This window comes from Bubalus kerabau, chromosome 7 (genome assembly GCF_029407905.1).
Source record: "Bubalus kerabau isolate K-KA32 ecotype Philippines breed swamp buffalo chromosome 7, PCC_UOA_SB_1v2, whole genome shotgun sequence".
Lineage (NCBI taxonomy): Eukaryota > Metazoa > Chordata > Mammalia > Artiodactyla > Bovidae > Bubalus > Bubalus kerabau.
The window spans coordinates 45,041,361-45,065,201 of NC_073630.1; the positions used below are offsets into that span (position 1 = coordinate 45,041,361).

Here is a 23,841-nt window from a genome sequence, read left to right on the forward strand (position 1 = left end):
GAAGAATTCCACATCTGCTGTATAGAGGACAAAATCACATGTTCCTTAAACAGTGATGCCAAGGTTACTACTTTGAAACGAGTAGGTCAAAGTCATACTAATAGGAGGAATTTGTTTTCCCCACGTGAAATTGTGTTGCCTTTAGGAAAATCAACCATATTTGCTACAGTGAAGTGTTTTTGCCTTTGGTATTTCATAAGGAAACAGATGGCGGCTTCTACTCTTTAAAAGTCTGAGCTCAGAGCATAGCACCTATCATGACCTTGTTCCTCAAGAGATCGGGCCTGCACTCCCTCTCACCAAAGTCTATATGCAAGGAAACCTTGTTTGACATCCTGTCTAAACATTTAGGGAAGCACTTGCAAAGCGCAAGAAAGTTGAGAGACTGAGACCTGCATTAGAGTTCCTTAAAATGTAGCAGAAGGGTGGGACACCAGACAAGGGACTTGAACAGAGATTGTGGTAAGATAAAATGCTGGGACTGTCTCTAAGGATTTGAAATGTGTGCCTTACTTCTTAGTTTTGTGAGATTAAGAAATAAATTAAATATAATAGCATTCCCAAGTCCTTCTCTCTTCTGTGTTAAAAAGGGGACATAGAAGAGCTCATGATCTCCTGAGGGACCCAATCAGAGCAGGATCTAGTCAGGTCACACTGACCCATTCTATGTGACACAGCCACAGAACAGCAAGTCCTTCCTTAGCAAGAGAGGTCATGAAGCAGCTTTCCAGTTTTTCTTCTGTCTTTAGGGAGGCAAGTAAGTTCTTTCTGTATCTGCTCACAGATAATAATGGAGCCATTGGACCAGGACATATATTTCAGGGATTTTCTCTCCTTTCCAGAAAACTGTTTCTCAGTGTGACCTAAGTTAGAACAGATGATGGAAGTGAATATTTAAAAGTGAAGGCAGAGGCAGGAACCAATACCCTTTAATGGCAGAGTTAGCTCTTGTTTAGTTGCTAAGTCATGTCTGACTCTCTTCAACCCTGTGTACTGTAGCCCACCTGGCTCCTCTGTCCATGGGATTTCCCAGGCAAGAATTGTGGAGCAGGTTGCCAATTCCTACTCCAAGGATTCTTCCTGACCCAGGGATCAAACCCGTGTCTCCTATGTCTCCTGCATTGGCAGGCAGACTATTTACTGATGAACCACCAGGGAAGCCCCAAGAGTTAGCCCCTGTAATTTTTGAACCTCCCTACAGAAACTCAAAGACTAGGAGAACAAAGGAATTCCTCTAGAATATAGTAATAAAAACATGTTTTTTAAGCCATGATTTATCTGGATAGTTGTTAAAACTATGAGGGGTCTGTGATGTTATGATCTGCATCTTTCTAGGAGTATATGTACACACATACACATCAGTAGGAACACAGGACCACTGGATCAGAAATTGGGCTTTTTTATTTACTCACAGAGCAGCTTACATCAGTTCTTCATGCCCAAGTATTGCAGTGAGAGCCAGGTGTGCCCTGTGCATATGTTGGGGTTTGTAACTTGTAAAAGGAAGCCTAAAACTATGAACTTACAGCTCATATAGGGTGGCTTTCTCATCTGTCCCTCTGCCCTCTGGTGACAGAAAAAGCAACTTTTGCTCTGCAAAGTAAAGATTGATATTTGTGGAGGAAAGGGGAAGGTCTCTACTTCAGCATCCTGGGATGTAATCAAATGTCTCCAGGGAGAGAGCAGTTTTATTTCTCTTTGGAGCACCCCACCTTGAGGGCTGCTAGTCAATCATCCTTTAGCCCATGTGCCAGGGTTCTTTATTCAGAAAGCCCCAGTTATTCAGAAACATGAAAATACTCATGGAGAGTTGTTTCCCCACAAGAGCAGGAATAATAAGAATTCTTTTCTTCCGAGGATGGTTTGAAGCCAGAATGAGATTATATAGATATAGAGACAAAAAACAAAGGGAAACAAAGGCAAGCTAGGAAAGAGATGGAGACAGTGTGCGCTTTCTTCAGTGTCTAAGGGGGAACAGCCGTACCCATGCAGGGCCTTCCACTGGGAAGTTTTCACCTGTACTCCACGTTGTACCCTTCTAAGACTGTGAACCAAGCTGATGCAAATTGTTGCACTTGTATTCTGCCATGGTGTTTTCCTCTTTTCCACTCTATTTTATAATGAGATAGAAACTTGTTCATAATGGTATTTCTAGGTTTAGTACCAGATACAGTATCTGTAAATGTGAAAAGTGTTGAAAAGTTAGTGACCCAGCATACTATACCTTTTCATCCCAAGAAACAGCTTCCTGTAGCATATTCCTGATTTCAAGATATGATACACACACACACACACACACACACACACACACATACATATATAGTAAGATGACAATTTTGGTGGAAAAGAATGAAGAGCATAGGTGTACAGTCAGTTACACTGAGTCAAAGAGGGCTGTGTTTAATACTGTTTCCATCACTTATTTTTTTTAGAAGCCTTTGTTTGTTCATCTACATATTAGGAACAATGATAACGATAAGAACATCTATTGTATCTAAATGAGAATATCTATCTTAGGATACCTAAATGAAATGGTGTATGTACAGTCCTTAACATTGTGTCAAACACTTAGCAGGGCTCAAAAATATTACTATTATTAATTATCATTATTGATTTATTTTTTAAAGGCAATAAAGAGCATAGGAAGGCAAGCAAGCAAAAAAGTAAATGAAATTTTTTGATATGATTCTATTTGGCTTTGCTCCCTGCCAAGTCACTGTTACAACCAATCTGAAAAAGAGATGGGTTGTGCAGAAGAGATTTAGAAAAAACTGAGACCAAACAACTCTCAGTTCAAGCAGAAATTACATTGCCTACAGCTATTAGATTTGGGCAGAGACGAATGAATAATTATAAAGGAACTGTAATTTTGATTTTCCTTCTGAATTTGTACAGGGGTCATTCTGACGTCAAAGTAATTACAAGCAACGAGCCTTCAGTTGTAGATTTGACATTATGCACAAGCTGGGTCAGACCTTGCACATGTGCCACAGACTCACTTTTTTCTATCACATCTTTATCATGTCTGCAAATGTAACTTTTTTCCTCATCGATTTTTCAGTTGATATTAACTTTTGAGGGTGGGGATAAAAAACAAGTCCTGGTTTTACAGTCGTAGCCTCCCATAGTCTCCCATACCATTTTTGCATTTTAGTTACCTTTGTTTCCCTAGCTCTAAGCATATGGATACCTATTGTTATTTAGTCGCCAAGTCATGTCCGGCGCTTTGCAACCCCATGGGCTGTAGCCCTCCAGGCTCCTCTGTCCATGGGATTTTCCATGGCAAAAATACTAGAGTGGGTTCCCATTTCCTCCTCTAGGGCATCTTCCCAGTCCAGGGATCGAACCTGTGTCTCCTGCATTGGCAGGTGGATTCTTTGCAAAACACTGAGTCACTAGAGAAGTCCATGCCTTACTATACTATACTATACACTATACTATACTTTACACTATACTATACACTATACTATACACTGTACTGTACTTTACACTGTACTGTACACTATACTGTACTGCACTATATACTGTACTGTACTATACTATACTACAACTTTATTAAATTCATTGATTAGCTCTAGTAGTTTTCTGGTGGCATCTTTAGGATTTTCTATCTATAGTATCTTGCCAGCTGCAAACAATGATAGTTTTACATATTATTTTCCAATCTGGATTCATTTTATTTCTTCTCTGATTGTCATGGCTAGGACTTGCACAACTGTGTTGAATAATAGTGGCAAGAGTGTGCATCCTTGTCTTTTTCCTGATCTTAAAGGGAATGCTTTAAGTTTTTCACCATTGAGAATAATGTTTGCTATAGGTTTGTCATATATCAATAAATATACCTTTACTATGTTGAGGTATGGAGAAGGAAATGGCAACCCACTCCAGTATTCCTGCCTGGATAATTCCATGGACAGAGGAGCCTGGAAGGCTACAGTCCATGGGATCGCAAAGAGTAGGTCACTACTGAGTGACTAACACACAACATGCTGAGGTATGTTCCCTCCATTCCCACTTTCTGGAGAGTTTTTTCTTTTTCTATCATAAATGGATGTTGAATTTTGTCAAAAGCTTTTTATGCATCTACTGAGATTACCATATGGTTTTAATCCTTCAATTTGTTAATATCGTATATCACACTGATTGATTTGTGTACATTGAAGAATCCTTGGATCCCTAGGTTCAGTTCAGTTCAGTCGCTCAGTCGTGTCCGACTCTTTGTGACCCCATGAATCGCAGCACGCCAGGCCTCCCTGTCCATCACCAACTCCCGGAGTTCACCCAGACTCACATCCATCGAGTCAGTGATGCCATCCAGCCATCTCATCCTCTGTCGTCCCCTTCTCCTCCTGCCCCCAATCCCTCCCAGCATCACAGTCTTTTCCAATGAGGCAACTCTTCGCATGAGGTGGCCAAAGTACTGGAGTTTCAGCTTTAGCATCATTCCTTCCAAAGAAATCCCAGGGCTGATCTCCTTCAGAATGGACTGGTTGTATATCCTTGCAGTCCAAGGGACTCTCAAGAGTCTTCTCCAACACCACAGTTCAAAAGCATCAATTCTTCAATGCTCAGCCTTCTTCACAGTCCAACTCTCACATCCATACATGACCACAGGAAAAACCATAGCCTTGACTAGACGGACCTTTGTTGGCAAAGTAATGTCTCTGCTTTTGAAAATGCTGTCTAGGTTGGTCATAACTTTTCTTCCAAGGAGTAAGCATCTTTCTAATTTCCATGGCTGCAGTCACCATCTGCAGTGATTTTGGAGCCTAAAAAATAAAGTCAGCCACTGTTTCCACTGTTTCCCCATCTATCTGCCATGAAGTGATGGGACCGGGTGCCATGATCTTCATTTTCTGAATGTTGAGCTTTAAGCCAACTTTTTCACTCTCCCCTCTCACTTTCATCAAGAGGCTTTTTAGTTCCTCTTCACTTTCTGCCATAAGGGTGACCCCACTTAATCATGGTGCATGATCCTTTTAACGTGTTGTTGGATTATACTTGTCAGTGTTTTGTTGAGGAATGTTGTATCTATGTTTGTCAGTAATATTGTCCTATAATTTTCTTTTTCTGTCCTATCTTTGTCTGGTTTTGGTATCAGGGTGATGGTGGCCTCAAAGAGTGAGTTTGGGAGAGTATCTCCCTCTGCAATTTTTTGGAAGACTATATGGGCTTCCCTTGTGGCTCAGCTGGTAAAAAAAATCTGCCTGTAATGCAAGAGACCTGGGTTTGATCCCTGGGTTGGGAAGATCCCCTGGAGAAGGGAATGGCTACCCACCCCAGTATTTTGGCCTGGAGAATACCGTGGACTCTATAGTCCATGGGGTTGCAAAGAGTCGGACACGACTGAGTGACTTTCACTTTCACTTTTCACTTTCATGGGAAGGATAGATGTTAGCTCTTCTCTAAACATTTGATAGAATTTGCCTATGAAACCATCTGATCCTGGGCTTTTGTTTGTTGGAAGATTTTTAATACCGTATCACTCTTTACATTGTGTTATTTATGTAGCTTGGGTAGTCTCTGACAGACCCTGTGAAAGACCATATAATAGTATCAATTCTTTGAACCTAACCTCCGTCATTAAACAGAGAGGTTAATCCTATAGGTAAGACTAGAAGGCATAAAATGAAATTTTTGGTTTCACAAACACTAATTTGAAGCTCAGAGCCTGAACACAATCATGAAAGCCATGGTACTGAAATTATGGGACAGTTTTGTTTTCTTTTTTAATTTCTCCAGTATACTTTTATAATGTTTTATTATAAGTCAAAGTTTGGAGAGAATTGGCAGGATTTAAGAGAAGGTCCCATAATACCAAAAGAAGAATTAGAGTCACCTGCTATCAAAAGAGAAGATATGTAGGAGAGATACAGGAAATTAAGTTATTTTTCCCTCTTGGGGTTAATGCGCCAAGTGAAAACAATATGAACTCACTTGTATGTAGTTTCTAAATTTTCATTTTGCTCAACTTACAGAAGCTGTGGCTCTATGCCTCATTTTTTTCCTTGCATGTTTAACACTGTGCCTACCACCAAAGACAAGACCTTTTGTAAACGTGTTGAATGACAAAGTAACTTGGTAATGCTAATTTAGTGATTAATTTCTAATATATTTCCTTAACTGTTTCCCACATCACTCTTTCTGTACACTTTTCCATCCCTGCACTTCATGTCCACATCACATTTTTGACCTAATTGATTTTTTTTTTTTTTAAGTTTCATAGAGTAAAGCTATACTATTAGCTTTGCACTTTATTTGAATGTATAGCATCCTATATTTGAGCCATGGGATTTGTTTTTTTTTTTTTTTTTTTTTTTTATTCAGTGCTTCCTTGCTTTGCCAAAGCTGGATGGAAGACAGGTAAAGGGATGTGTAAAAGTACATTTATCTTTTGCATAAGTAAAGGAATGGAGTCTCTACATTTGGATTATCTAATTATAATAGATATTCAGTAAAAATAGTGAAGGAAGTTTCTTTTTTAGACCCATCTCACAAATTTCTGCTAAAAATTTACCTAAGATTTCTAAAATATAAGAGAGAAACACAAGTATGTAAAAAAAAAAAAAGAACATTAGGATATTATAGATTTTCCATTTTTCCCCTATTGCATAATTTTTAATTTGTCAACATTGCATGTATTCCAGATAGGATACCCAGTACCATATTTTAGGAGACACAAAAGCTGAATACACTAGATCTAGCCCTCAAATGTGCATCAGATCAGATCAGTCACTCAGTCGTGTCCGACTCTTTGCTACCCCATGAATCGCAGCACGCCAGGCCTCCCTGTCCATCACCAACTCCCGGAGTTCACTCAGACTCACATCCATCAAGACAGTGATGCCATCCAGCCATCTCATCCTCTGTTGTCCCCTTCTCCTCCTGCCCCCAATCCCTCCCAGCATCACAGTCTTTTCCAATGAGGCAACTCTTCGCATGAGGTGGCCAAAGTACTGGAGTTTCAGCTTTAGCATCATTCCTTCCAAAGAAATCCCAGGGCTGATCTCCTTCAGAATGGACTGGTTGTATATCCTTGCAGTCCAAGGGACTCTCAAGAGTCTTCTCCAACACCACAGTTCAATAGCATCAATTCTTCAGCTTTCAACTTTCTTTATAGTCCAACTCTCACTTTCATACATGAGTACTGGAAAAACCATCAGATCAGATCAGTCTCTCAGTCGTGTCCAACTCTGCAACCCCATGAATCGCAGCATGCCAGGCCTCCCTGTCCATCACCAACTCCCGGAGTTCACTGAGACTCATGTCCATCGAGTCAGTGATGCCATCCAGCCATCTCATCCTCTGTCGTCCCCTTCTCCTCCTGCCCCCAATCCTTCCCAGCATCAGAGTCTTTTCCACAAATGTGCATAGGATCTCTTATTTTTTAACTACTCTTCATAAATATCCTGCCTTTCATAACAAAGTTTCTTTGTTTTGATTTGTTGGTAAAATATAAAAGAGGAGAAATTTATCCAGGTCTAAGATGAGACATAAAAAATTTAAAAATGTGGAAAGAGATACTGAATAAGAGAAGAATGAAAACTCAGGAGAGATAAATGAAATATAAGAATCCTCAGCAATGTGTTTTCACTTGACCTTTGAAGGATTCTGATTATATCTGGCCTTTTCTCTGTCTTACTCTAACTCTTTTACATTATTAACGAAATAAAATGAATTTACATAAAATGCTTCCTTTTTCTAACATTAGTATAAGTTCAATGTTATAGGATTAAAAAATGGCTAATTTTTCCAGGCCATCATTTCTCAGTTAAGCACTATCATTAGTCTGTCTTGTCAAGAGACAAGTAAAACTTCTGTGATAATAACAGTACAGTTTCTTTTTGCTTTATATGAGTTAGTAACATAAAACTTAACTCACCCATATCTTTCTATAACTCATATCAGAAGTGATATATGTAAGTGTTTATGTGTATTAAGTTCAGAGGAGAATTTAAGTGAAAGTAATATTTTTTAAGGTAATATTTAAGGAATTAATTATGAATGGATAAAATGAATACACAAGATTTAGGAAGGTTTTTCTGTATATTCAGATTTTATGCATATATAATTTATGGATTATTAACATTTACTATAATTATTTCAGAAGTTATGACATAAATTACATTAAAAACTAGAGTTTAGTTAAAACACATTTGCCTTTAGTGATGTATTTCATGTTAATATATATTGAAGGCAGTGTATGGAAATATCACTCATTAATTTTTAAAACATGCAGTATTAATACATGATAAAGCATGGATGAACTTCCAAAACATTATGCTAAGTGAAGTAAATAGGCATAAAAGATACATATTGTGTGATTCAATATATATTACATCTCTAGAAAAAGCAAAGACAGAAAATATTTTAAGGGTTGTCAGTGTTGGCCCAGCAGTGAAGACGAGAGATTGCAAATGGACACTAGTGATCTCTTGCGTATGATGGAAATGTTCGAAAATCAGATGGTTTTAATGGTTGTACACCTTTATAAATTTAATGAAAAGTATTATACACTTAAAATGACTCAATCATATTATATGTAAATTACCCATTAATAAAGCTATTAAAAGTCTGTACTTCATTCTTGGAAGAAGTAGTCAAATATTTAGACTAGCACAGAAAGAAAAGTGTATGACAACAAGATTTTAAAAGTCTAGAAATACTCGATGTTGTATTATTCTTTTAGAACAGACTCTTTTTTTGTTTATCTTTATGAATTTCCTATGAGTTATTTTAAAATGCAAATCCTTTTGGTTAATATATGGAAAAAACATATCATTTGATAAAAATAAATCAACATACTTTAAGACATGAACTGGGTTTATTTTCTGTAAAATCCAAAGTATTTTTTTAAAAGAAACATTTTAATTGAGCATTTAAATTCATTTTTTATTTTTCCTCAATATATTTTACATCATTACATCCTTAATACCTTTCATATTGATTGTTATCTTTCTGTTCTCACAAATGCAGTCTAATTCATTCTGAGAGCAAGACCAACTCTTTTTTTGCTTAGGGATTAGGGTTTTCCTAAACTGGGGTTGAAATTTCCAGCAGCTGACACATGGTTGGATGGCATCACTGACTCAATGGACATGAGTTTGGGTGGACTCCAGGTGTTGGTGATGGACAGGGAGGCCTGGCGTGCTGTGGTTCATGGGGTCGCCAAGAGTCGGACACACCTGAGTTACTGAACTGAACTGAATTGCTTCTTAGGGGTAGTCCTGACTCTAGGACTTGCCCTTTAGGAGTCCCAAGTCAATGCCTGCATTGGTCATCAAGGTCATTCCACAATGGCTGCGCTGGAAAAGTAACTCCTCAGCAGTTTACTATTCTCTTCAGGTCTGTATGCCTGCTAGAATCTCACCTTATCTATGTGTAATTTATCAGTTAGCCAAGGATTTGTTAGAAGTTTCTGTGCAGAATTTTGACATTTTGTCTTTGTGGCTCCCTTCTTTTCTATCTTGTCCAGGAACTCATCTCCCTTTGGAGAATGGGAATAACAATCTCCGCTTCCTCATCCAATGAGGCAGTTGCCCTCAGTTTACACTCTGTTTCCCTTACATAACTTTGAAAGTGGTTTCTGAGAGAAAGTCAAGGTAAATGTGCAGCTTAGTTAATGTGCTGTTCTTTTCTCAAGAGTTTTCACTCTCTGTTGTTTACTAACATCTGAAAAAAATTGTTTCATATATATTGCCAGTATTTATAGTTGTTTATGATAGAAAAATGAGACTCCTATAATAAAAATAATACCAGCTACTTCACCATGAAAAAAAGAAAAAAAAGAAAATGTCTGACTTTGTATAAGCCAGACTAAGAAAAGTGGGCCTTAATATAAGGACTTTATGCTAGGAAACAAGTATGCCCATGTGGAAATTTTAGGTAAAGACATAGTTGATTTCCCTGGAATAGTTGTACTTGACATTTACTGATTTAACAAATGTTTATTGAGTACTTACTATGAGACACCTGGGAAGACTTACTATGCGTCAGGCAATGCTTTAGGTGCAGAGGATAAAACTGAACAAAAAGTTTAAGGTTTTTATCTTCAATTCATTAATTCCATATTTTCAGTAAATAAATATTTAATGGCTTCTTAAGAAATGGAGATAAAACTGACAGATAACATCATATTAGTTTTCAATGTACAACATAATGATTTTATTTATGTTTATGTTGCAAAATGATTACCACAATAAGTTATCATCCATCACCACATGTAAATACTGAGTGACTAACACTTTCACACCTGTAAGGTCTCTCTCTTAGCAACTTTCTCAGTGTTTTTTTTCAGTTTTATTTTTTATCAAAGTATAGTTGATTTTAAAAGTTGTCTCAATTTCTTTGTACAGCAGTGATTCAATTGTATATATTTTTCAGGTTCTTTTCTCTTATAGGTTATTACAAAATATTGAGTATAGTTCCCTGTGTTATCTATTGTTGATTATCTGTTTTATATATAGTAGTGTGTATATGTTAATCCCAAACTCATAATTTATCCCATTTCACCCCACTTTCCCCTTTGATAATCGTAAGTTTGTTTTCTATGTTTGTAGGTCTGTTTCAGTCTTGTATATAAGTTCATTTGTATCATATTTTTTAGATTCTACCTGTAACCCATGTATTTGTCTTTCTCTGTCTGGTTTACTTCACTTAGTATGATAATCTCTAAATCCATCAATGTTGTTTTGAATGTTGCAGGAAGGGGAGCCCCTTTTAGGGCTAAAAATGGTTTCTTGTCTAACACTCTGAATTGTCTGAGAAAGCACATATGCTGTGTATCTGAAGAGACACACTTCCCATCTGGAGTGCCAGAATTGATGCTGAAAGCTCAGCTCCTCCGGTGCCAAATTAAATCTTGGAGACAAGAGTTTTGGGTGAGGCAGAAACGGGTAGCTTTATTACTTTGTCAGCCAAAGGGGGGCACAGCAGGCTAATGCCTTCAGAACCATGTGTCCCAATTCGAAGAAGATAATGAGAAATTTTATAGAAATTGTTCAAAGAGGGCCTGATCAGCTCGTGGACATTCTTCTGATGGATTGGTGGTGAGGTAAGTAGGAGTCTGCATCACCAACCTTCAGGTCCATCTGGTCTGGGGTCTGTGTGCTTATGGGCAGCCTACCATTGTTAATCGTTAACTTCTCCCACCTGGGAGGGGGTTTATCTGCAAAATAACTCAAAGGTATTGTTGTGTGTATCCATCGATGGGGAACCAGGACCTTGTCCCAAGGCTGCACTACTGTTTCTCTTGACTATTTCCCCCTAGTCTCATGTCCCCTCTCTTCCCTAATTAACAACTGTTGAATCTGTCATTGGAACTCAGGGAAGGTCACGGAAGCTGAATGAGGGCTATTTTCTGTCATCAAAGAAATAGAGACACAAGCTTGTGCCCAGGAGCTCCACAGGGCCCTGCTCAGTATCATGAATGGCATTACTTCATTCTTTTTTTATGACTGAGTAGTATTTCACTATGTAAATATACCACTTCTTTTTTTATCCATTCATCTGTCAATGGACATTTACATTGCTACCATGTGGGCAATTAGAAAACCTATGCTTGGCAAACATCAGTGAAGCAAAACACAGCCTTCCCTACAGCGTGCCTCCTCTGTGGTTCTCCTCAATTGAGGAGTACAGCAGTCTAACAAGAAAAGTACAGTCATCAGGATTTCTAGGGGATTCTCTGCAGGGCAACAAGCTTAGTCTTTAGCTGGAGTCCAAGCTTTGAATAAGGGTAACTCAAGGGAAGTCTCACTGAAGAGCAACGGTTCTCAAATCTGGTATTTGTGAAAAATCAACTGCAGGTTCACCAAAATAAAGATTCCTGGAAATCCTGAGGCATATGGCTGGGGAAATATTACTTTAGGGTTTATAAGGAACTAGAGAGTCCCTTGTACAGCAAGGAGATCCAGCCAGTCCATCCTAAAGGAAATAAATCCTGAGTGTTCATTGGAAGGACTGATGTTGAAGCTGAAACTCCAATACTTTGGCCACCTGATGCATAGAACTGACTCATTGGAAAACACCCTGATGCTGGGAAAGATTGAAGGCAGGAGGAGAAGGGGACGACAGAGGATGAGATGGTTGGATGTTATCACCGACTCAATGGACATGAGTTTGGGTAAACTCCAAGAGTTGGTGATGGACAGGGAGGCCTGGCATTCTGCAGTCCATGGGGTCACAGAGTTGGACACGACTGAGCAACTGAACTGAACTGAAGAGGAAGGTAAATGCACTAGGAGTAAGCTAAGTCTTGCCCTTATGTGGATAAGAATTATCCAGGAAGGACAGAAACAGGAAAGAATTTTCAACAAAGAGTTTGAAGTTCTTTAGGAAACTTACAGCCTGACACTAGCCATAGCCAACATTAATTCTCATTCTAATAGAAGCGTAAAACAAACTAAGGTATGGGGAATAATAATAATTTTCTATTTTCATGGAAAATTGGATAGCATGCTTGAGTAATAGCGGATACGGTAACCTATGGCAAGAAACTGGTGCTGGGAAGTGTTTGAGCTTTTCTGTGTGTAGAATTCAGAAAAATGGGTGCCCAAAACAATTATTACAAGCACAGGGATATCTCTATTATTTTCTCATGCTACTGCTTCTGAATCAGAGAAGGGCATTGTAATATCATTTTTAAAGTGGATACACCAGACGGTTCTGATTTTACTTGTATACATTCCTTTTTGAATGTATTATTCTGTTTTGCCAGTCACATAGTTGTCCAGTAGCGACATTAGGCCACTGTGATACTAATAAGTCACAGTGAGATAAGGCATAAACGTCAATGAAATAAAAGTTGAAATTTTTTCATCAGGAGAATTCATGTACCTTATGCTTACTTTGGCCAGCATTAAAATCAACCTGTAGCCTCAAAAACCACTATAGCTGACATGAGAGAATGAAACCTGTAATTATATTTAGTGGTGGGAGGAAGCCATTGTGGAATCCACAGTATTATTTAGACAATTTACACATGAGATCCTTATAAAAATAATTCAAACTGACAGCATCTAAGTATCATTTAAAGCGGTAAATGCCTTAAATGTCTGCTGGCTAATTGGCCAAGATAAAAGGTAGAAATGGTGGGAATTAAAGCACGCATTTTCTAGCATGAATTTAAACTCAGCCTCTGAAATAAGGTAGACTAGAATCACTGCTAAGATCCCTTGTATATTTTGATCATTTATAATTCTATAAGTTTATTTGCTTAACCCACAACTGGAAAAATATTTTAAAAAATTCATATCTCTTATTATTTGACCATTCTTCTTAACAAAACAATATTTCTAACATTTCTTCCAATCCAGCTACCTCCAAAATAACACTGATTACGCCTTTTCCATTTGATCTATCATTCATTCAACCCAAAATGCACTCAACAGCCATCCTCTTTCAGTCACTGAGGGCTAGGAAAGGAACTTCCATTTCAATGAGACTTTCTCCTGACAAAAATTGTCATTCTTGACAGTCCTGAAACACTTTGGTACCACTAACAAACCTAAATCAGCATCCTGCACAAAATTTGTTCTCAGTAAGTCTTGGTAGAGTTAACTTTTTCTTTTCTTTTTTTCTGCTTTTCTCATCTCTCCTTTCAGGCTTCCTTTTTTACTTAGTACAATTTATCTCCCTTTGACACATGTTTTATCCTAATGAACTTAAATAAAAATGACTTCATAGTAGCCTCTTCTTGCATCACAATGCATCCTTAGTAGCATATATTTTAATGATTTGCACAAATATTTCAAAGTGGTAAAGGCTCTTATGAATGGCTTTTCTTCAAAGGGAAGGTATCCAGAAGAGCTTGATAGGGAAAAGGCTATCAGCAATATTCTATTATGGAAATAGAAAGAGATCAGCATGGTATGAAGGAGGTCTTGCTTTTACTTTCAGGGAAGCGTGCCACATAATCATTAGCAGCATAGTGCAAAACTGTTAAAGAGAGCATCAATTAAATCAATTTACTCCAGATTAATTCTGTGGGTAATGACTCAGAGATAATTTTCTGAGTATCTTTCAAGCAGATGTCAGCATCATTTAACCATTGTATACAAAGGGTACACCATTTGTCAGGTGTTTTTCTTTATCCTCACAATAGCCTGTGAGGGTTAAAGGCAATGCAGAGGAAACCAGAAGGCAAGTTACCCAAGGTCACATAGATAGTTAAGTGGCTGACCTAGGATTCAAAACCTTAGACTGAGTATATCCAGCTCTTTATAATACATTATACTGCTTCTAAATTGGATCATGAAATATAAGTGGAGTCAAAGATAAAAATAGTAATGCTATTCCAAATAGATTCAAAGACCTTCAAAAGAAAGGCATTGATTCAAGATATTATTTACAGAAGAAATTTAAACAAAGCATCAAAGCAATGTAAAAGATGGAATGGAATGTGCTTCTGGTGTGCACTTCTTTCAAGAACAACCTCATTAGATATAAGGAAAAATGAAGGATGAGGCAGATTGTTGTCAACTTTCCATGAGCATCTCTTTAATAAAATATATTAAAGAACAGAGGATAAGAACCATGATACCCAATAAATTCAAGGAAAGAAAGGGCAAGGAATTCAGAACTGTATGTAACAAGATGCAGAAGAATATCAAAGAGAACTATGAAAAATTCAGTAAAAAGTTGAGTGCAGAACAAAAGATAAAATTCTAAATAAATGAAGATCTATCTTAGAATATTCCAATCACTAAAGTGTGAAATTAGAAACAAATAATAAATACAAGAGGATATGGATGAAATACTGATCTTTTTAACCCCATAGTACCAACCAGAGTATCAGTTCTCTGGTTTGCTTTGACTTTGATTTTTCCCAGACTAAAGGTTTTGAATGTATATGTACTATACAATGATATTGAAATGCACTCATAAGATATCAAAAAATGATATTCAGACATATATGAATTCATAGCTGGTCCCTAAAGGTAATTTTGTTATAGATTATGTACTGTATGCTACTCAGATAGCAACCAGGAAAGAGTGATAGAGTCCCAGAGAAGTACAGAGCAAGAATCATTACAAGGATGATACAGAATGGAAATGTTCAAGAAAATATAGGGGAATCCTTTAACTAGAGATCAAATCTCAAGATAGATTAATATTTTGTATATGTTCATTTGATTAACATAATTAAAAATTGAACTATAAGCTGCTAGGACAGATTAGTGACTACAAGCCACTTTCTCAGAGTAGTAAGAAATACAATAGGAAAACTTATAGACAAAAATAGTGTGACTAATGTTTGAAGTCTTGATCATATAAAGTTTATTCATTGTGGTTTTGGGTGCACCATAACAGTCATTTCATAAAATGTTATTTTACTGTAAGTACTGGGCACATATGAATAAATGCTTTGTACCTACCATATTATTCTCATAAGTTAATTAGGGAACTGAGATAAAAGAATATTCATAATTCATTCACAGTGATATAAAAGTATACACACACACACACACACACACATACACACACACATATATGTTATTTAGTTGCTAAGGTGTGTCAGATTCTTTGCTACCCCATGTACTGTAGTCCACCATGTCCCTCTGTCTATGGGATTTTCCAGGCAAGAATACTGGAGTTGGTTGCCATTTCCTTCTCCAGGGAACCTTCCTGATTCAGGAATTGAACCCGTGTCTCCTGGCCTTCTGCATTGGCAGGCAGATTCTTTACCTCTGAGCCACCTGAGAAGCCCATGTTTCAGTTCAGTTCAGTCACTCAGTCAAGTCCGACTCTTTGCAACCCCATGGACTGCAGCATGCCAGGCTTCCCTGTCTATCACCAACGCCCGGAGCTTACTCAAATTCATGTCCATTGAGTTGGTGATGCCATCCAACCATCTCATCCTCTGTTGTCCCCTCCTCCTGCCTTCAATCTTTCCCAGCATCAGGGTCTTTTCAAATGAGTCAGTTCTTTGCATCAGGTGGCCAAAGTATTGGCATTTCAGCTTCAGCATCAGTCCTTCCAATGAATATTCAGGACTAATTTCCTTTAGGATGGACTGGTTGGATGTTTATTACATACATATATTTGTAATAAAGGAGAACAGAAATCTGAAAGCAGGGAGATTGTCCTCAGGTACTGCTGGAGAAAACTATATGAAGGCATTATGCCAGGTGAGACTGCATAACTCTAAGCAAACTCAGAAGAAGTCTAGATTAGGCTCAAGCTACACAATGAAATAATCAGTCATTTCTCCCGAGAGCCAGCAGAAGTTCCCAACAAAATTTAGTCTAAGTTGCTTCTCATGCTTTGACCATAAGAAAACATCTCAATTTAACAAACATAATGGTACCTGAAAAACACTTAAATCAGAATTGATTCCACATATATTGATTCTGGGGGAAGATATGCACTGTAAATGTATAACAAGGGATGATATTTTAAAGCTCTAAAGGGCACATCAATTCATAAGCACAACACAAGGAGATAAAATCTTATCAAATCTTCATTATCACTGTTCAAATTAATCAGTTGGGAAAAAAGCCCAGGACAGTGGTGAAGCAACTGATTTTTTCTGCGTTCTGTACAAATGCAACTCAAGAAATGGAAAATAAATAGACATGAAATTCCTGGAGAAAAAAAAATTAGGAAAGCAAATGGATATGTAATCAATAGCTCTATTAATGTGTACCAGCATCCTTGATAAAAGCAAACAAATGAAACCTTAAGAACCAAACAAAGCATTTGGGTGACGCATACCACAAACAGAAGATTACATGGATCAGGTCAGAGACTTCAACCACAGTCCCAATCAGGCTGATTTGTTCTTTTACTCATGCAATTTTCATCCAGTTTCCAGAATTGACAACTCCCAAACCAGTCTTAAATTTCAGGTCTAAATTCTATAACAAGTCTGCAAAGCAGGTAGGAGAATCTCTAGATGAATAGCTGAAAGGCTAGCAATTTCTCAGTTTTGTATGTTAGATTAATTTACTGATTGTAGTTTTTCATTCCCCTGTAATAAAATTGTCTGTCCATACTATTGAGTTGAGTATAATTCACTATATGTAACCATGTATTTTGCTTTAGCAAAACTAGATATTAGAAGATCTGATGAAAGCTGAAGCTTAAAATGTACCTATATAAATGAGCTTTTCCTGTTATGACTTAGTGATTTCCTATGAAAAAGAAAACATTTTCTAAAAACTGTTGGCTTTTCAGCCTGAACATCAGAACAAAAATTCATGGAGTGGATCTAAACTGAATCTTCAGTCTTTAGCCAAGATAGGCTGACCCACATTATGAAGCAGAGATATAGCTGAGCCCATTTTAGATAAGACAAAATGAGTGTGAGAATAATTATTCTTGTAAGCATTGTATTTTGGAGTTGTTTTTCAGCATTATAGTGGCAATAGCTGACTGATACAAATGCTTTTGAGTATTAGTAATTGCTGTCTTAATTACCTTGCTCTTTTCAATCAAGCTCAGCCTTCTACTTTATCTTCAGTAACCAGATTAATGCTCTACTACAATCAATTTCCTTTCTAATTGGAGTCCCTTTGGTTGGATTTTTGTTACAGGCTGTACTACTTCTGGATACTCTGCCTAACTGAAACCTACTTGTCCACCTGCTTCTGTATAAAAATATCACTATATGCTTTATACATTATGTGAGATACATAAATGGTAATAACTAATACCACCATTTATTAAGAAATAGTTACAGGTCAGGCACATTTAGAAATATATTTAAGTTGATTCTTTAAAAAATTTTTTTTAAATGCAAGGTAAATTTTATAATTACCATTTTCTGGGTTAAATTAATTCATTTTTATTATTTCTATATCACAAAGGCCTTAAACTCAGAAAAGGTAAGTAACCTGCTTAAGACACCTCAGTTCAGTTCAGTTCAGTTGCTCAGTCGTGTCCGACTCTTTGCGACCCCATGAATTGCAGCACACCAGGCCTCCCTGTCCATCACCAACTCCCAGAGTTCACTCAGACCCACATCCATTGAGTTGGTTGATGCATCCAGCCATCTCATCCTCTGTCATCCCCTTCTCCTCCTGCCTCTGAGTCAACCCTTTGCATCAGGTGGCCAAAGTATTGGAGTTTCAGCTTCAGCATCAGTCCTTCCAATGAACACTCAGGACTGATTTCCTTTAGGATGGACTGGTTGGATCTCCTTGCAGTCCAAGGGACTCTCAAGAGTCTTCTCCAACACCACAGTTCAAAAGCATCCATTCTTTGGTGCTCAGCTTTCTTCACAGTCCAACTCTCACATCCATACATGACCACTGGAAAAACCACAGCCTTGACTAGATGGACCTTTGTTGGCAAAGTAATATCCCTGCTTTTTAATATGCTGTCTAGGTTGGTCATAACTTTCCTTCCAAGGAGTAAGTGTCTTTTAATTTCATGGCTGCAATAATCATCTGCAGTGATTTTGGAGCACCCAAAAATAAAGTCTGACACTGTTTCCACTGTTTCCCCATCTATTTCCCATGAAGTGATGGGACCAGATGCCATGATCTTCGTTTTCTGAATGTTGAGCTTTAAGCCAACTTTGTCACTCTCCTCTTTCACTTTCATCAAGAGGCTTTGTAGTTCCTCTTCACTTTCTGCCATAAGGGTGGTATCATCTGCATATCTGAGGTGATTGATATTTCTCCCGGCAATCTTGATTCCAGCTTGTGCTTCTTCCAGCCCAGCGTTTCTCATGAGGTACTCTGCATAGAAGTTAAATAAGCAGGGTGACAATATACAGCCTTGATGTACTCCTTTTCCTGTTTGGAACCAGTCTGTTGTTCCATGTCCAGTTCTAACTGTTGCTTCCTGACCTGCATATAGGTTTCTCAAGAGGCAGGTCAGGTGGTCTGGTATTCCCATCTCTTTCAGAATTTTCCACAGTTTATTGTGATCCACATAGTCAAAGGCTTTGGCATAGTCAATAAAGCAGAAATAGATGTTTTTCTGGAACTCTCTTGGTTTTTCGATGATCCAGTGGATGTTGGCAATTTGATCTCTGGTTCCTCTGCCCTTTCTAAAACCAGCTTGAACATCAGGAAGTTCACAGTTCACGTATTGCTGAAGCCGGGCTTGGAGCATTTTGAGCATTACTTTACTAGCGTGTGAGATGAGTGCAATTGTGCAGTAGTTTGAGCATTCTTTGGCATTGCCTTTCTTTGGGATTGGAATGAAAAGTGACCTTTTCCAGTCCTGTGGCCACTGCTGAGTTTTCTAAATTTGCTGGCATATTGAGTGCAGCACTTTCACAGCATCATCTTTCAGGATTTGAAATAGCTCAACTGGAATTCCATCACCTCCACTAGCTTTGTTCATAGTGATGCTTCCTAAGGCCCACTTGACTTCACATTCCAGGATGTCTGGCTCTAGGTGAGTGATCACACTCTCGTGGTTATCTGGGTCATGAAAATCTTTTTTGTACAGTTCTCCTATGTATTCTTGCCACCTCTTCTTAATATCTTCTACTTCTGTTAGGTCCATACCATTTCTGTCCTTTATCGAGCCCATCTTTGCATGAAATATTCCCTTGGTATCTCTAATTTTTTTTGATGAGATCTCGAGTCTTTCCCATTCTGTTGCTTTCCTCTATTTCTTTGCATTGATCACTGAGGAAGGCTAAGACACTTCAGACAGTAAATATTACAACCATGATCCAAATTCAGCTTTGCTTTTTAGGCTGTTTCCTGTCACACATTTAAAATGGAGGAATCATGAAGTTTTGAAGTGATAAGATACATGCCCATGTTATGTCTGAATAGTTAACAAGGGATAAAAATTGTCTACTGTTGTGCTTGCTTTGCTAGCAGATATACCAAAATTGGAATGATAAAGAGAGTAGCATGGCCCCTATACAAGGGTGGCACACAAATTCACAGAGCATTCCAAAGTTTTTGTAAACCAACTGTACTTTAAAAAACTGTCTACTGTGTAGACCTTAGAGTACTGATGAAATTTCCTTGGCTTGTCTACAAGACGGTATGTACTATTGTCACTTGGCAATTATGGTCAGAGAAGTGAGGATGGGTTGGACTAGGTGATGCAATTTTTATAAAAAAAAAAAAAATACTATTCACTGTAGCCATTCTAAGAAAGATTGATGGTAAAGTTTTAGTGTTTGGACATTTTCCAAAAGTTTTAGTGTTTGGACATTTTCCAACTGACTGTCCTGATTCTGTTTTTAAGTAAATACCAGCACAAGTCTGAACATAAGCGTTCATGCTTGAGCTCTAGAACAATATAGAACTGAGTTTACATCCTGAGTCTAACTTTTTCTGGCTTATTAAAGTTACTTATATTCCTGAAATCTCAGTTTTATCATCCGTAAAATGGGGCTAACAGTAATAATGATGTCATAGAGTTGTTGAGGGAATTAAATGAAAAGTGTCTTATGAAAATAACACTATATCTGGATAAATATATTGTGGTTGCCTGACACTATATATATTGAACTTCTATAATATCAGGCTTCCCTGGTGGCTCAGATGGTAAAGAACAAGCCTGCAATGTGGGAGACCCTGGCTTGATCCCTGGGTTGGAAAGATCCCCTGGAGAACGGAATGGCTATCCACTCTGGTATTCTTGCCTGGAGAATTTCATGGATGGAGGCTCCAGTCCATGGGGTTGCAAAGAGTGAGACACAACTGAACGACTAACACTGTCACTTTTCTATAATATCACTGAGAATGGGAATTATTCTTTGCTAATGGAGAATGGATTTTTGTAAGGGCAGAGAAGGGCAGGGAAATAGGCACACAGAAGGGGTGGTGGAAAAGGAAAGTGCAAGAAATTTAAACTGATTTGGTAGCTGGTGTAGAAAACTCTAAACCAGGGCATGATGGAGAATACCTGGACAAACACAAATGCTGTCTGAAGCAGCATAGAGGGTAAAAATCTTTGAAAGGTATGACTATAGATTACATTGCACATGAGCTATCTAATGCCGGTATAGTCAGTAGGACCAGGAAATGCCACTGTTTAGAGGTGAATGGAAGCAATTTAAAGCGCAGCTCCTTCCACTTTGTACTGGTGAGATTAATCCATGTTTTGAGCTGCTGTTTTCACCTCTTCATTGTTTATCGGGTTTGAGTCTAATTGGCCTTGATTGGAATCATGGGAAGCCACTAATTAAAATGATTAACAATATCAATAATGGCAAAGGGGATAGAAAAGGAAGCCTCCTATTTTTAATGGGCTGAACACAATTTCTTGCTGGCAGAATGAATAGAATTTAATTGAAGAGTGACAGTGGATAGCAAATTTCTGAAATGTCTGTTTTCATGTTGTAACAAAGGGCACATTTTCTAGAAGCTATACCACAATCACAAATACGGACAAGATTTTTCTCCTCCCCCACTAGCGAAATTAAAACCAATTTCTAACCTCAGATGTTTTCAGGCACATTATTATGGAGGATGTCTTCTTTTGAGTGCTGTGTTTAACACTGGAAATATTTCAGCTTTGCCATTGACCTTTAAGTTATTCTAATCTGCTTCTATTTACAAACACAATTTCTGCAAATAGGCTTTGACCAGAACAGATTTTAGATGCAATAGCGGGACAAAATCTAGACTCAAGCCGAGAAGGCAAAGGCCTAGCCCTCAAGCATCTTTTTGCTACTGGATCTTGACAATGTCCAATGGTTTATTTCCAGAACATAAGTGAAACCATTTGGATAGTACATTTTCACCCTCTACCTCAAAGGGGTAGTTTCATTGTTTCATTCCTGATACCCAGCTCCATTTCTTCTTTGGCATAGGTGAACTCAGTGCCATGAAAATCGTATGTAGCTACATCTGGATTGTCTTGCTGGCTGGGAGGATGAGATTTACATAGTCAGAGCCTGAGAAATACCCGGCTCTTAATTTCCTTCCTACCAGTATTTAATCCAGGATGGACTCTGATGGCTCAGGAATACTTCATAAGAAATTACTTATATTCTAGAAGCCAGATGTGGTTCTTCTTAATAACCCTATATTTCTTTGCATCTTTACATTTTGGGTGAGGGAAACACTTCCAATTATGACTTATTTAACTTTTAAAAAATTGCATTATTTATTTTTGGCTGTGCTGGGCCTTTGTTGCTGTGTGGGGGCTTCTTGTTGTGGTGAGTGGGGGCTACTTTCTAGCTGTGGTGTGTTGGCTTCGCATTGTGGTGGTTTCTCTTTTTGTGGAGCACAGGCTTTAGGGCACATGGGTTTCAGTAGCTGTGGTGTGTGGGCTCGTGACTTATTTAACTTTTGATTCATTTATCTTTCCTTGATTTAATAATTATTCACACTTGTACAGAACACCGCTTCCAAAATGCACTCACAAAACCACTACTATTTCCTTCTTTATCTACTACATTCAGGGTTTATAAAAGAATCCCAAGAACTAAGCTCAGAGACATCTCTGCACTTTGAGGGCAAGTTATTGAACTGATCGACGCCTTATTTCCATACCTATAAGATGGGAATCCACATATTATGTACCTAGTGGGATTGCCATGAAGACTTAAAAAGTAATCCTTATGAACATTGCTGGGCCCAGAATAATTACCTAATAAATGTTTCCTGGTTTACTGTTCAGTGACTACTACTATTCTGTGAGTTCTTTCGGGGCAGGACAGCAGAGATCACACTTAAAGTGAAAGTCGTTCAGTCGTGTCCGACTCTTTGAGACCCCATGGACTGTAGTCCATGGAATTCTGCAGGCCACAATACTGGAGTGGTTAGCCTTTCACTTCTCCAGGGGATCTTCCCAACCCAGGGATCAAACCCAGGTCTCCAGCATTGCAGGCGGATTATTTACCAGCTGAGCCATAAGGGAAGCCCAAGAATACTAGAGTGGGTAGCTATCCCTTCTCCAGGGGATCTTCCCAACCCAGGAATCGAACTGGGGTCTCCTGCATTGCAGGCGGATTCTTTACCAGCTGAGCTATGAGGGAAGCCCAATCACATTTAACTGTTGAATCCTCAGGACATGGCAGAGTGCCTAGCACATAGCAGATGCTCAACAATAACTGTGACAAGTCACTTCTAAGACAAGTGACTGTGGCCTCCAATCCTTCAGGTGGAGTCAGTAGAGAAAACCAAGTTACTGATTTAAGTGCACTGCTCTTCCTACCTCAGTCCCTTCATAAATTACTTATTTTGTCTCATTCCCTGAACATACTAGTGTTGGGCAGTAGAGATGCTTAGTCATAACTTGCTGGACTGAATTTTCTCTTTTAGGTGATGTTTTCTTGTATTTTAAAATAAAGCATAGGATGGGTGGTTTCACTATGTCTCACAATAGTTTCTCAGGCCTTTTTTTTTCCCCCATCTTCTTCTATCTGTTTTCCCTTGGCACAATTGTTTTCAACAACAGACAAATGTTTTAAAACAAAAAACACTTTTTTTTGTTTAATCTTTTATAGAAACCAAATTAGACAACACAGTTCTGAAAGAGATCTCCAGGAATTCAAAAGTAAGAATTCTGGAACCTTGGACTCACCAGGCAGTTGTTCTTCTTCCTAGTTTCTCTCTCCCTTCCCCTAAGCCCTGGAGGCAGTTTTGCTTAACCTTTAGGATTTTGGGGAGCACCACTTTAAATCTACTTCCTGGGGCTCAGTAATTGTGGATGGTGGCTCAGAGGTTAAAGCGTCTGCCTGGAATGCGGGAGACCTGGGTTCGATCCCTGGGTTGGGAAGATCCCCTAGAGAAGGAAATGGCAACCCACTCCAGTACTCTTGCCTGGAGAATCCCATGGAGGGAGGAGCCTGGTAGGCTACAGTCCATGGGGTCTCAAAGAGTCTGACAAGACTGAGCGACTCCACTTTCACTTTCAGCTCCCATTAACCTAACTTCCTTCTGCTTGTTAGAGAACTGTTTCCAGCTA

At 38.3% G+C, this 23,841-nt stretch overlaps 1 pseudogene; it reads left to right on the forward strand.

The window, feature by feature from the left end:
- Positions 1-19,775: 19,775 nt before the first annotated feature.
- On the forward strand, positions 19,776-19,876 carry LOC129658256 (uncharacterized; annotated as a pseudogene).
- Positions 19,877-23,841: the final 3,965 nt, after the last annotated feature.